Source organism: Pleurodeles waltl, chromosome 4_2 (assembly GCF_031143425.1).
Source record: "Pleurodeles waltl isolate 20211129_DDA chromosome 4_2, aPleWal1.hap1.20221129, whole genome shotgun sequence".
NCBI classification, from domain to species: Eukaryota; Metazoa; Chordata; class Amphibia; order Caudata; family Salamandridae; genus Pleurodeles; species Pleurodeles waltl.
The window spans coordinates 575,589,498-575,601,421 of record NC_090443.1 but is presented as its reverse complement, the minus strand read 5'-3'; positions in this window follow the sequence as shown (position 1 = coordinate 575,601,421).

Below are 11,924 nucleotides of genomic sequence, written 5' to 3'. Positions count from 1 at the left end.
TACCTTTTCCTCTTTTTCTCACACTTTCCCCTCCCGCTTCTGCTTTTCTTTTACAATTTAAATATATATATATATGTGCTTTATTTCTTATTGTGTTTGCCTTTTTTGGCATCGATAGGCTTCCAGCTTTTCTCTTTAAAAGTCACCTATGAGCTTTTGTGCATAGATTTTCCGGTCTCTTGACTAGAGTCATGGGGGCCCAATATTGCAACTAAATCAATTAGTGTGACCGAATAACAATGGCTTTTAGGACTCCCCATACCAAACTGCTGTAGTGGGTGGCTCAGTATGCTGTCATGGTCAATGATCATGCGTAGCCATGAGCCTGGACCTACATATACAGTCTCCATCATTTAAAAGGAGTATAACATGATCTGCCTCATCCGGTCATACCAGTGCATTCACATTAAAGTGAAGTGTAGGGTTTCAGAAATGCAATATTTCGCTATTCTTTAAATAAGTATAATGGGTTGTCTTTGCCAGGATAAGCATCAGCACTGCTAGCTTAGTGGTTAGATCTGCCCTCACGACAGGGTATTTGCCAAGACAGTCCCAGTTCTTTAATGTGAGTTCCAGCATATTTCTGTAAATATACTAGATGGTCTGATTTTTAAAGAGGGTGGATTATGCATCAAGGAACACAGGTAGTCATGAGTATGGGTACAGGAATGGTGAACCTCACTCATCCATTAAGGGACACAAATATTGGGAGTCAAGTTTGTACTTCCTGTTCCACATGCAATCACCACAATAATACCCAGAATGGTAATTTGCTGCTTCATCGTTGTCTGTATTCTATGTTGAGGGGTTGTTTTAATTAAGTTTTCTGTATCCAACAATCACCCAAACTTTCAGGCTGAATTCTGTGTTAATGGTATGGCTCGGGTTCGGGTGCTGATTTTTAAAACCAGGGAATCCTAGATTAACAGTTCTAAACATGCTTTTACCTAGATCTGTCTTGGGCCTGCAGGGGCATGACTGGGTACTCTATGGCATTAGTATTGAATCAGAATAAATTATTATGAATCGAAACACACACAGTCTTGCAGAGACCTGTTCAGGTAGGTTTCAGCACAGGCCATGCACTTGCTAGTGGTGTAAGAAGGCCCTGATTGTCAGGGCGTGCCTGGCATGGAATCTCAAGGAATGCTGGGAGATATATTTTAGAGTAGGAGATTCGTATGGTATGAAACATTCACAGATTTTCCTTAACATTACTATTAAGGCACCTAATATGATTACAAAAAGCATGTGCAGGTAAGTGTCATGAAACACTCGAGGATGGGCTTTAGAAATGTGATTTGGCCAGTGCTACCATTGTCAAACATGCTCTGCCATGGCTACGCATCTCAAGCAGGGGTTGTAATGTTACTAGAAAAGAGTTAAATAGAGTAGAGCACAGAAATGTTTGTCGGGTTTAATGCATCTTCCATCTAAAATCTAGGGATGTCAAAGCATCGTTGACATTGTGAGAAAAGAACCAAGTTGTGCAAGACATCTCCAGGAATGGTATCACAAAATCTGAAATTGATGTGTTGTTCTAGTCGGTTCCCTTTAGGTTCTTCAAAATATTAATTGTTAAAGGTATCAGGCATGTCCATATATAACATAGCATGTTGTCACATGCGAGGTGGGGCAGTATGTGTGAGAGACATGTCGGAATTAAGCCTCGGGTAGAATGGTTATCAGAAAATGTCAATGTATGACGTTATAGGGGCTGAAGTTTCGTTAAAGCTCTTTTTTTGGACGGGGGTGCTAGTGAAGTCAGTAAAGAGATGTCAGAATTCAGGCCACGTAAGTTTTACTTTGTACTATTTAAACTTCCTCTTTTTATGTACCTCTCTCTTTTCTGACCTCCAAGGACTGAGGGTTTGCCACCATCTTATAAGAGGAAGACTCAGGGCATGTGAGAATGGGAGCACTGTACCATATTTTTGCGGACTACAGAGGATCAGGGGCCAGATGTGGAAACCTTTTTTATGTCTCAAACGCTAAGTTTCATAGTTTGCAAGCACAAAATGGGTGTGCATATTAGCAATGCAATTTAGCAGTCTGTAAATTTTTACCAACTACTAAAATGTGATTGCAACTGGATACAGATTCAGTATTTGAAATGGCATGTTGTGGAGTTCCAATCCAAGTACCAAATCTATATTCACTGTGTGTAAGGTTTGCAACCGTAATTCATGTCACAAACCATTGCAGTTGCCATCTCCAAAGTTGGAGTGTAAACTGATTTGCAAATGGGAAAAGGGCCTCTGGACCTTTACTTTTTTTGCATTTTTATTTAAGTTTCAGAGGGAGTAGGCTGTGGTCCAGTGGAATAAAACCAACTCTCAGTGAAAATGTAAATTTTGTTTTTAAAGCAGACCCACTTTATTTAAGGAAAATGGACTGCTTATAAAAAATCTTTACTGGACATCAGTCACAGACAGAGTGGTCTACTGAATCTTGCATGTCACCATCGCATTGTTTTGTCCAATTGGTGTGTCACAATTTGCAACGTACGGTATGATTAGTAAAGAGGTGTTGGAAAATTGTCCTCTCTGAAGGGTCACCTAACTTTTTGCCTTCCTCTTCCTCTTCTTCTGACCTCATTTTTGTTGGCTTTAGAACTCTGAGCAATTTACCACTGCTAACTAGTGCTGAAGCGCACGTGCTCTCTCCCTTAAACATGGTAACATTGGCTCATACCCAATTGGCATATTTAATTCACTTGTAAGTCCCTAGCAAAGTGCACTTCATGTGCCCAGGGCCTGTCAATGAAATGCTACTAGTGGGCCTGCAGGTACCCACATAGGTAGTCCCTTAACCATGTCTCAGGCCTGCCATTGCAAGGCCTGTGTGTGCAGTTTAACTGCCACTTTGACTTGGCATTTAAAACTACTTGTCAAGTCTCAAACTCCCCTTTTCTTACATATACGCATATACGTCACCTCTAAGGTAGACCCAAGGTAAACCAAATGGCAGGGTGCTATATAAATAAAAGGATGGAGATTTACTCTTACGTTTTTCAGGTTCTGGTATTGAATAACACCCAAAGTTATATTTCGCTATTGTGAAACCTGATCTGAAAGGAGTGCCATTACCATGTTTGGTATGGTTGGAATGGTAGTGAAAAATCCTGTTTATTGGTAAAGTTGGATTTAACATTACTATTTTAGGAAAACCACTTTTAGAAAGTAGATATTTCTCGGCACTTACTGCTCTCTGTGCCTTACAGCCTGACTCCAAGACACATCTAGTCTGTGCTGGTTGACAGCTCTCCTTGTGTCTTCCATAAACACAGGACACTCAGCTGCATCTGCATTCAACTGCATACTGATCGGTCGTCTTGGGCAGGAAGGGTGGCGGGGCTCTCACTTACACTTCTAAGGCTATTGGCATGACCTCACAGAAAGGAATGATAGCCCCCCACAGACCTCCTGGCAGACAGGGCTGGGTTGAAAAGGGTGCACTTCTAAACCAGTCTTTGAAGGGTTCCTCTACTGCAAAGGCACATTTGGGTAAATATACTGGGTTTGTGACCCACTAAAATCTGACACTTATGGACCTACAACTGGACTATGTCAGAAGGACTGACTTGCTGGTCAAATAACTCATCTGGACTGCTTTTCTGGAAGGACTGCTCTCCTGCTTGTTGCCCTGCTGCTTGCTGGTCCCCTGATTCTGCTGGAAGGACTCTGCCTTCCCCCACAAGTACTCACCAAGGGCTTGAACTGAGCGTGCCCCCTTTTCTGTAGTCTCAGGACCATCAAAGACTTCACCTGAAGGAGACAATTCACAGCACTAGAAAAACCAATGCAACGCCTGCAAAATTTGATGCAGCACCTGTCTCGCGGCTGAAAAATCACTGCATAGTCTGTCAGATTGATGCAGTGCCTATTGCCTCTTCACAACACATTTAGGATTTTCCACGCAACGTCACTGAGTGTCAAAATATCCTCGCATTGCAGTGAAGAACCAAGGCTGCACGCCCCAAAATCGACACCTCACCTTGACGCGTGGAAAGAATGGACATACCACCTTTGCCACGCCGGAAAAACTGACGCATCTCTTTACTTTCCGATGCATCTCCTCCACTGTGGCCCTCTGCTTCATTATTTTTGATGCATCCCAGGTACTGTGTGTTTAAGGGATACAACCACTGATTCTTAATGTTTGAGACTCATCTAAACCTTTAAAAAATTATATCTTGACTTGTGCATATTGGATTTTTTTGTTTTGGTCTGAATTTATTCAGATAAATATTATCTATTTTCCTAAACTGGTGTGGAATACTTTTTGTGGTGTTTTTACAGAGTTACATTATGAGTTATTGCACAAATACTTTACACATTGCCTTCTAAATTAAGCCTGCCTACTCTTTGCCATGCTACCCAATGGTGAGCACAGGATAATTTAGGGTGTGTTGTGACTTACCCTGACAAGGATTGTGGTCCCTACTTGGACTGGGTGCATACCTATGCCAAGTAAAGACCCAATTTCTAACATGAGGTATGACTCATTCTGATTTGGAATTTGACAAATCGACCTATAAGTACATAATGAGCTATGACCTATTCTGATTTGGAATTTGACAAATCGACCTATACATACATTAGTCAGTTCACAAAATTCAGTAACGGTCACACCTAAAATGGTTGCCAATTGTGACCACTTTTTGCCACTGGCATAATAGCACATCTGGACCCAGGTTCCCTAGTCAGCCGCATTTCAGTCTTCAAGAAGGGCCTGAAGTTAATAAAGTAGCTCTTGCCTGTGTCCACATTTGTAACATAAATTTGTAACACAAATTAAACTCTTATTCTTAAATGCATGCAGACTGTAACATACACGTGTGATAATGCATGCAACTCATTGGACAGTGTCAGCAAAAACAAGAAGTGCACAAAAAAATCCTTGGTTCAACATCTCAGAGGATGTACAGATACTTTGTTTAAAATTCAGATGTTTGGGGTGAAAGCACAATGATATACAATCACCCTAGCCAAAAAATAAGATGTTCAAACAACAGCCGGTCCTCAGTGATTAAGTTGAACCAGCGGTTGTCATAGGGGTCTCTGGCACTCAGTTTTGGGGACCAGCACTTATTCTGCCTCTTCAGACATTTCCTGAGAGCAAGAGGAGGAAAACGTATAAACGGTATAGAAAAAAGAAGAGAAAGATGGAAAGATCGGCATCAAGGGAGAAAGCAGGAACCTGCAAGAATGCAATGAGAGGGGCAGGGAGTGATTGGCAGTAGATCAAAGAGGCAGGAGGAGAACTCGGGACTAGCAGTCTTGGTATTCGTAAAGCCGACATTTAAGAGCACCAGCTATGGGATTTTAAGCAGCGCTTCGGGCATGTGCTGAGAGTACTCCTGGAGTACTCCTGGAGCTCGAGACCTCCCCCCCCACACCCCCCCCTACTGCTTGGGATGCTGGGGACGGTTGCTTTGTTACACCACTGCACTTTTTCTTTTATAATTTAAAACACCTGGTTCTCTGGAACTATTTCATGCACAGCTGCTTCATTTCTTTCTTACATAATATAATCCTACAAACGCTGTTACCTGCATTTTTAACCTCTCAGGGTATGTGTCGTTGGTCCGCAAGGGAGCTAAAGTTTGGCAGTGTAGGAATGGGCAGTCAAGGGTGATTCTCCTCAGAAGCTGTGAACAATTGTCAGTATATTTTTCCTTTAATTAACTAGAAACCTAGTCATAATCAGTCTTTAAGTTTTTAATTAAGCTTCACTATCAATATAAATGTTAGAGAAAATGCAGGACACACTGTTACAGTTCTTGTGACATAGTTAAAATGATGCAATAACTGAACTCCATTCAAAATATGCCAAAACAAATGCATGCTACATTTTAAAATTCAAAACGCATAACAATAATGAAATATTATTGCACTCATACACTCTTTAACTTTTGTAAAAACCAAAATGCCCAAAAATCTATTTAGTTCTATCTCTTCGTAAGCCTAACCAACTTATCCCAGGCTGTTCTTAAACATTTTGAAATGAAATTGACACATTGCAAAGATTTATTACATTCTCAGCATATCTATTTTTGTAGCAAAATGCTTGTTTTAGCCAATACTATCTCTGAGAAAATGAACAACAGTTTCTTTACAGGTGATAGAGGCTGGGCAACTATCTGAGCTAGGCTTCCTTGCCAGCTGCGCAATCCACAGGATTTTATGTCAAAGCAGGAGGCTAGCATTATGCACAAACCTTTATTCACTGTTTCTAGGCAGCAACTTTAAAAATCTTCCGAAGAAGTCCAATAAATACTCATTGTCTTCCATCTTTTTCCTCTTTTGTTTGCTGCTGCTAAGCAGTTAAGTATTACTGGACATTAGAACATTGGAATGTTGGGAGCTCCCTTGAAAACAATGGAGTGCTCCTGGCTTCTTATGACTGGTAGAACCCCAGAGCTTCAACATTCCAATGTTGTTATTCACAACTGTTGCTGTGAACAAAGGCTTCATGAAGCCTGAGGGGATTTTAACCCACTCAGGCTTCATGAGGCCTTTCTTTTACTAATTGGAACAGTCTGCCCTCTAGGGGTGTAATGTTTTAATACCCTTGGAGCCTGCAGTAGCATGTTATATGGCTATTAAAGGCCGCAAGATGGCCGCAGCTTGAGAGTGCTCTATCAGCTGTTACCAATCTGACATGACCCTGACACCCCTGGAAGCCTTAAACTTCCTGCACCTGCAGCCTGTGTATCCAGACTGAGGGGTCCGGCGAGAACAGACGGGCTGGATGATGTAGACGGAGTGGCTGCGTGGTGAGTGAGTGGGGTGGAGTTGCAAGGTCATTTGGGTGCGGCGACTGCAGCCTACGAGGCGGGGACGTGGGCTTATGTAAGCTGGGTCCGCCGCTCGGCCCTGCTTGCATCTGTGGCCCACCCGAGGTAGCGCTCGCAGCTGGTCCCTGCTGAGAAGTGTTGGACCGACCCGGGCGAGGTGTGCTCCTGAGCACTCACAGGTACAGCGCTGAGACACGGCAGAAGAGGCCGTGTACTCTGGGCGTGGGCTGCCAAAGCCAGCATGATCGAATTGACGCTGCAGGAGTGTGTTGGACGGCTAGGGTGGTGAATTGAGGTGCCCCCCGGCTAACTGCTCAAGCCCCCCGACATTGTTTGGTAGTGTTGATGGGCTGTTTTGGAGGCGCCCCTCCTCATCACTGACAGCTCCATATTGGATTGTGCAGCTGAATGTTCTGTCACCCCCTGCTGCACTGTAAGAAAAAACGCTAGCATTGCATACCTAAATGCCCCTGACCTGGATACTGAGAGCCTGCGGCTAGACCGTTGCTTTCCTTGGCTCTCCCAAAGAGCTTATTTATCTGTATCTGTGAGCTGGGGGGCATGGCAGGTGTTCCTCAACTATAAACTCACACGCATGCAATATCACAGCACCGGCATCTGTGGGGGGTTGAGGACCCATCATGCTGCCGGCCGCACAGGGGCATAGAACTTCACCCCTTGCAGGTCTTTGCAGCTGCAGCATATGACTTTGAAAATGTGTAAGGCAGACAAAACCCAAGCTAAGCTCCACTTTCAAGAGCACAAATCACATAGGGCGCATGAAGAACACCAGGAGGACAGTGGACAGGATGCGGGTGATCCAGACTCTGAAGTGGAGCCAGATCTTAAGCAAATCCTTACAGTGAAGCATAGCCTTGCTACAATTAACGGCAAAATAGATGCATTGTCGTATAGGATGTAATTTAGAATGTCTGAACACAGCTGAGCACAGAATTTCAGATATAGAAGACGAACATGCTTCCATGGCTGTTATGCAATCCGGGATGGGCAAAACACTTACTATACTTCAGGCCAAGGTGGAAGACTTGGAGTCTCGGCCCCGAAGGAGTAACCTTCATGTGGTGGGTATCGCTGAGGCAACGTCCATCAACAACATGGAGACGAATATTGAACAATTGCTTGTCACCCTCCTGTGCTGAGACACTTTCTCTGACATGTTCATAGTTGAGTGTGCACATCGATTACTTGCCACAAAGAACCCTCTGGGAGCACCTCCTAGGCCAGTGATAGCTAAAATACTAAACTATAGCGACATCACTGAGAAAAGCAAGGGAACTCAAGACACTGCAGCATGAGGGATCAGACATCTCCCTTTATCCTGACTTCACATTGCAGGTGCAGGAAGCGCAAAGACTCTTCTGGCAAAAAAGCAATTGAGGGTACTGGGCGTGGACTACGGCATGCTCTTCCGGGCTAAGTTGTGGAATTTTCCTTGTACAGGGAAAATTAATGGAATTTAGAGAGACAGCACACACCGAGGTCCAGCCTTTGGGGAAGTATGCCATGGCCCGTATATAAGGGGAGGGTAGTTCCCCCGGGAGCAACATTGGCGGGACTCCTGCATCCCAACAGGGAACTTGACATGATCCTGGAGATGCAAGATGAGGGGGGAGGACTGCTGAGAGACCCAGTAGACATTGCCAATTGATTCTGCAAGTACTCACTGCATTGTACACTTCCAGAGTACCTTGTTATCCATCCTCTATATCAGATTACCTAGTACACAGAGCTTTACCCTGGCTAACTAATGCAGATAGAGAACACTTGATGGCACCTCTGCAACCAGGAGAGATTTGTCAGGCCCTTTAAAAAAATGGCTGAATGGAAAGCTCCTGGCCTGATGGGCTTACAGTACCTTTCTACAAGGCATATCAGGGCCTTCTGATACCACATTTCATGACACTATATGAGGAGATGACCTAGGATAAAGAAATGCTACCCTCTAGGCATTAATTATAACACTGCTTAAGCCAGGTAAGCCCCACAACAATGCTCCTCTTACAAAACCTCTATCTTTGATTAACCTAGACAGAAAGATCTATACCATGATCCTATTGAATAGGTGGGCACCACTGCTGCCGACGATGGTGGGGGCGGAACAGGTGGAATTTGTACCGGGTTGCAGTCTGACCTTGAATCTTAGGACTCTCTTTGATACCATACAACACACAGACCCGGCGGTACAGGCGGTGGCAGTTTTCTTAGATGCTGAAAAAGCGTTCGACTCAGTTGAGTGGGTCTTCATGCTCGAGGTGTTGTGCCGCATGGGGGTTGGAGAGGTGTTCATACATAGGTGCAGACATTATATACCGCCCTCAGTGGCCAAGGTGAGAGTCAATGGAGGAATCTCTAGCCCAATTACAATTTCCAGAGGCACAAGGCAGGACTGCCTGCTTTCGCCATATCTGTATGTGCTTGTGGCAGAGCTGTTGACATGTGACTGCTCAATAATAGCAGGTGTCACACATAAAGGCCAGTTTAACACTAAAAAGTGTTTTGATTCCATAGAGGAGGTGGGAATGCCAGAAGAAAGGACAAGTATGGATACATGTATTGTAGAATTGGAATATAAAGATAACTTTGTTAAAGAAAATTACATAAGTAATAAAATTAAAAAATAAGATATGGCTACGGTGGTAGATCCTTTTGGCATAAAATGTTTTTGACCCAAGAGACATACGCCACCCCAGAGGTAAGCACTGGTGGCCTTTGGATCATCTGTCTAGTTACATTAAGGCCAGATTGTGTAAACCCCTTGCAAAGGAGGGAAGATATATAATGAGGGCTGAGTGTTCTCATCCTATGGTTGATGATAAAGTAATTATGATTCCAATTTCAGACCCCAAGCTCATTACATACATTTTTAAGCTGGGGACAGACCCAAGGAAGAGGTTCAAAAAGTCACTTAAGAAAAATGCCAGGACAGGGTATTGGATATCCTGGGTCCATTGGCAAACAAATATGATACTATGGTGGATGCCTTTTTGAAGGGCACAAATTTAGATATAATTTTGATAATGATGTCAACGTGCGATTTGTTTTTGGGCAACGTAAAGGCAGGATTATGAGTGAGAGGTAAGGACTGTGCTTATGCATATTAATCTGAAGTTGAGTGATTTATCTAGAAAGGAATTTAGGGCCACATGTATGAATGTTTTGCGTCTCGGAAATTGGTCTGAAACTTATGGACGAACACCATTCGTTAGCAACAAATAGCAATGCGACCAAATTGCAAGTCAGTAAAAATAGCGACCGGTCTTTGTGTTCAGTTTTTATGAGTCACAAACTGTATGTTAAAGGCTGTTGCAAAATGCAACTAGTCACTAAGACGCCCATTTGCACATGTAATTTTACACTGATAGCAATCAGGTGGTAAATGTGTGCAAAGTATAAAAGGAAACCCAGAATGCATCAGGAGTTTCCACAGTGGCTGCACTTTATGTGAATGTTATGAGGAGGTGATTTCTGGATACCCAGCAGTGGAGGAGGAGTCAGGCTCACCATATTCCAGCAGAGGAGGAACTCTATGAAAAATACAGGCTGAGTAGCGCTGTGATCATAGATTTGATAGCTATGTTAAAGCTCCGTATGGAAAGCAGTACCCTGCACAGCAGCTCCATCCCCACGCATGTGCAGGTGTTGTGCGACTGACCAAGTGTCATTTCGTTATGTATGAACGCCATTGGGTAAGGATGAATAGCGATGCAACGAAATTGCGATGCAGTAAATTTTGTGACTGCATTTTGTGATTCGCAAATAAAGAATCTCTAATTGTTATTTGCAAACCATTTGTACAAGACAGTCGCAATTAGTGATTAGTCGCAAAATCAGCTGTTTGCATGTGCAATTTAGCACCAATTCCATTCAGGTGGTTAGTAGATTCAAACTATAAATACGGCCCCAGAATGTACCATGATATCCCATAATGGCTGCACTCTGTGTGATTGCATGGAGGAGGCAATTCCTGACGGCCCGGCAGAGGAGGAGGAAGCAGAGACAGGAGAGGATCTGCACAAGCAGGCTCTCAATTTTCCAACAGACAGAGGAATACAGACTGAGTAGCACAGTAATCTTAGAGCTGGTAGAAATGCTTTAAACTCATTTAGGAAACCATACCCAGTGCAGCTCTGCAATCCCCACGCATGTGCAAGTCTTGTGTTCATTCATATTTTGGCTCCAGGAAGCTGCCAGGGGGTAATTGCATTTGCTGGTGGGTTGTCCAAAAGTGCACTCTCACGTTTTTTTAACTGGTTTCTTGATGCCATGCTCATCCACATGAACAATTACATATACCTCCCCCAAGAATGCAGCAGAAATACATAACACAAAAATCAACTATTACAAAATTGACAACTTCCCCCATGTATCAGGGTGTGTAGATGGGACAATTGTTCCCCTTTGTCCTCTATCACATCTTGAATACCTATCCTAAAACAGGAAAAATACCCATTCCCTCAACAATCAGGTAGTATGTGGTACCCATATTGTCATCACAGATATAGGCATATATCTTCAGGCACAGTGGAATTCACCAACGCCTGGAACATGAAATGTTTGAAGATGGCTACCTACTAGGTGATGTGATGCCTTAACACAAAAGGCATATATCTGTCTGTCTAATAGCAACTACTATCATGCTTTTTGAAATGGGGTATCTGGTTGGCTAGGGTATACACCTAAGCCAGGCAGAACCCACCCACTCTAGACTGGGCAAGGGGGTTACACACCCTGGATAACCCCTGCTTGCCTATTGGTAGCTTGGCACGAGCAGTCAGGCCTAACCCAGAGACACTGTGTAAAGCGATTGCACAATACGCACAACATACGTGACGCAATAAATACCCCAGAAAGAAGACACAACAACAAGTTTTATAAAAATAAACTGTATTGCATAAAACATAATTAGACAAAATACAAAAAGCATTACTAATACCCTGCTACGCAAGTAGTTATCAGAACATTAGTCACTTACTAGTACTCTGCAAAAGCAAGCAATTGGCGGCTTTGTTCCTTTAAGTGCCCCCAAAGAATGTTGTCCCCTGAAAGGGGAGGCACCAATACCCTCCCGCAGCCACGGAAGCAATCACCAGCTATTGGCTGC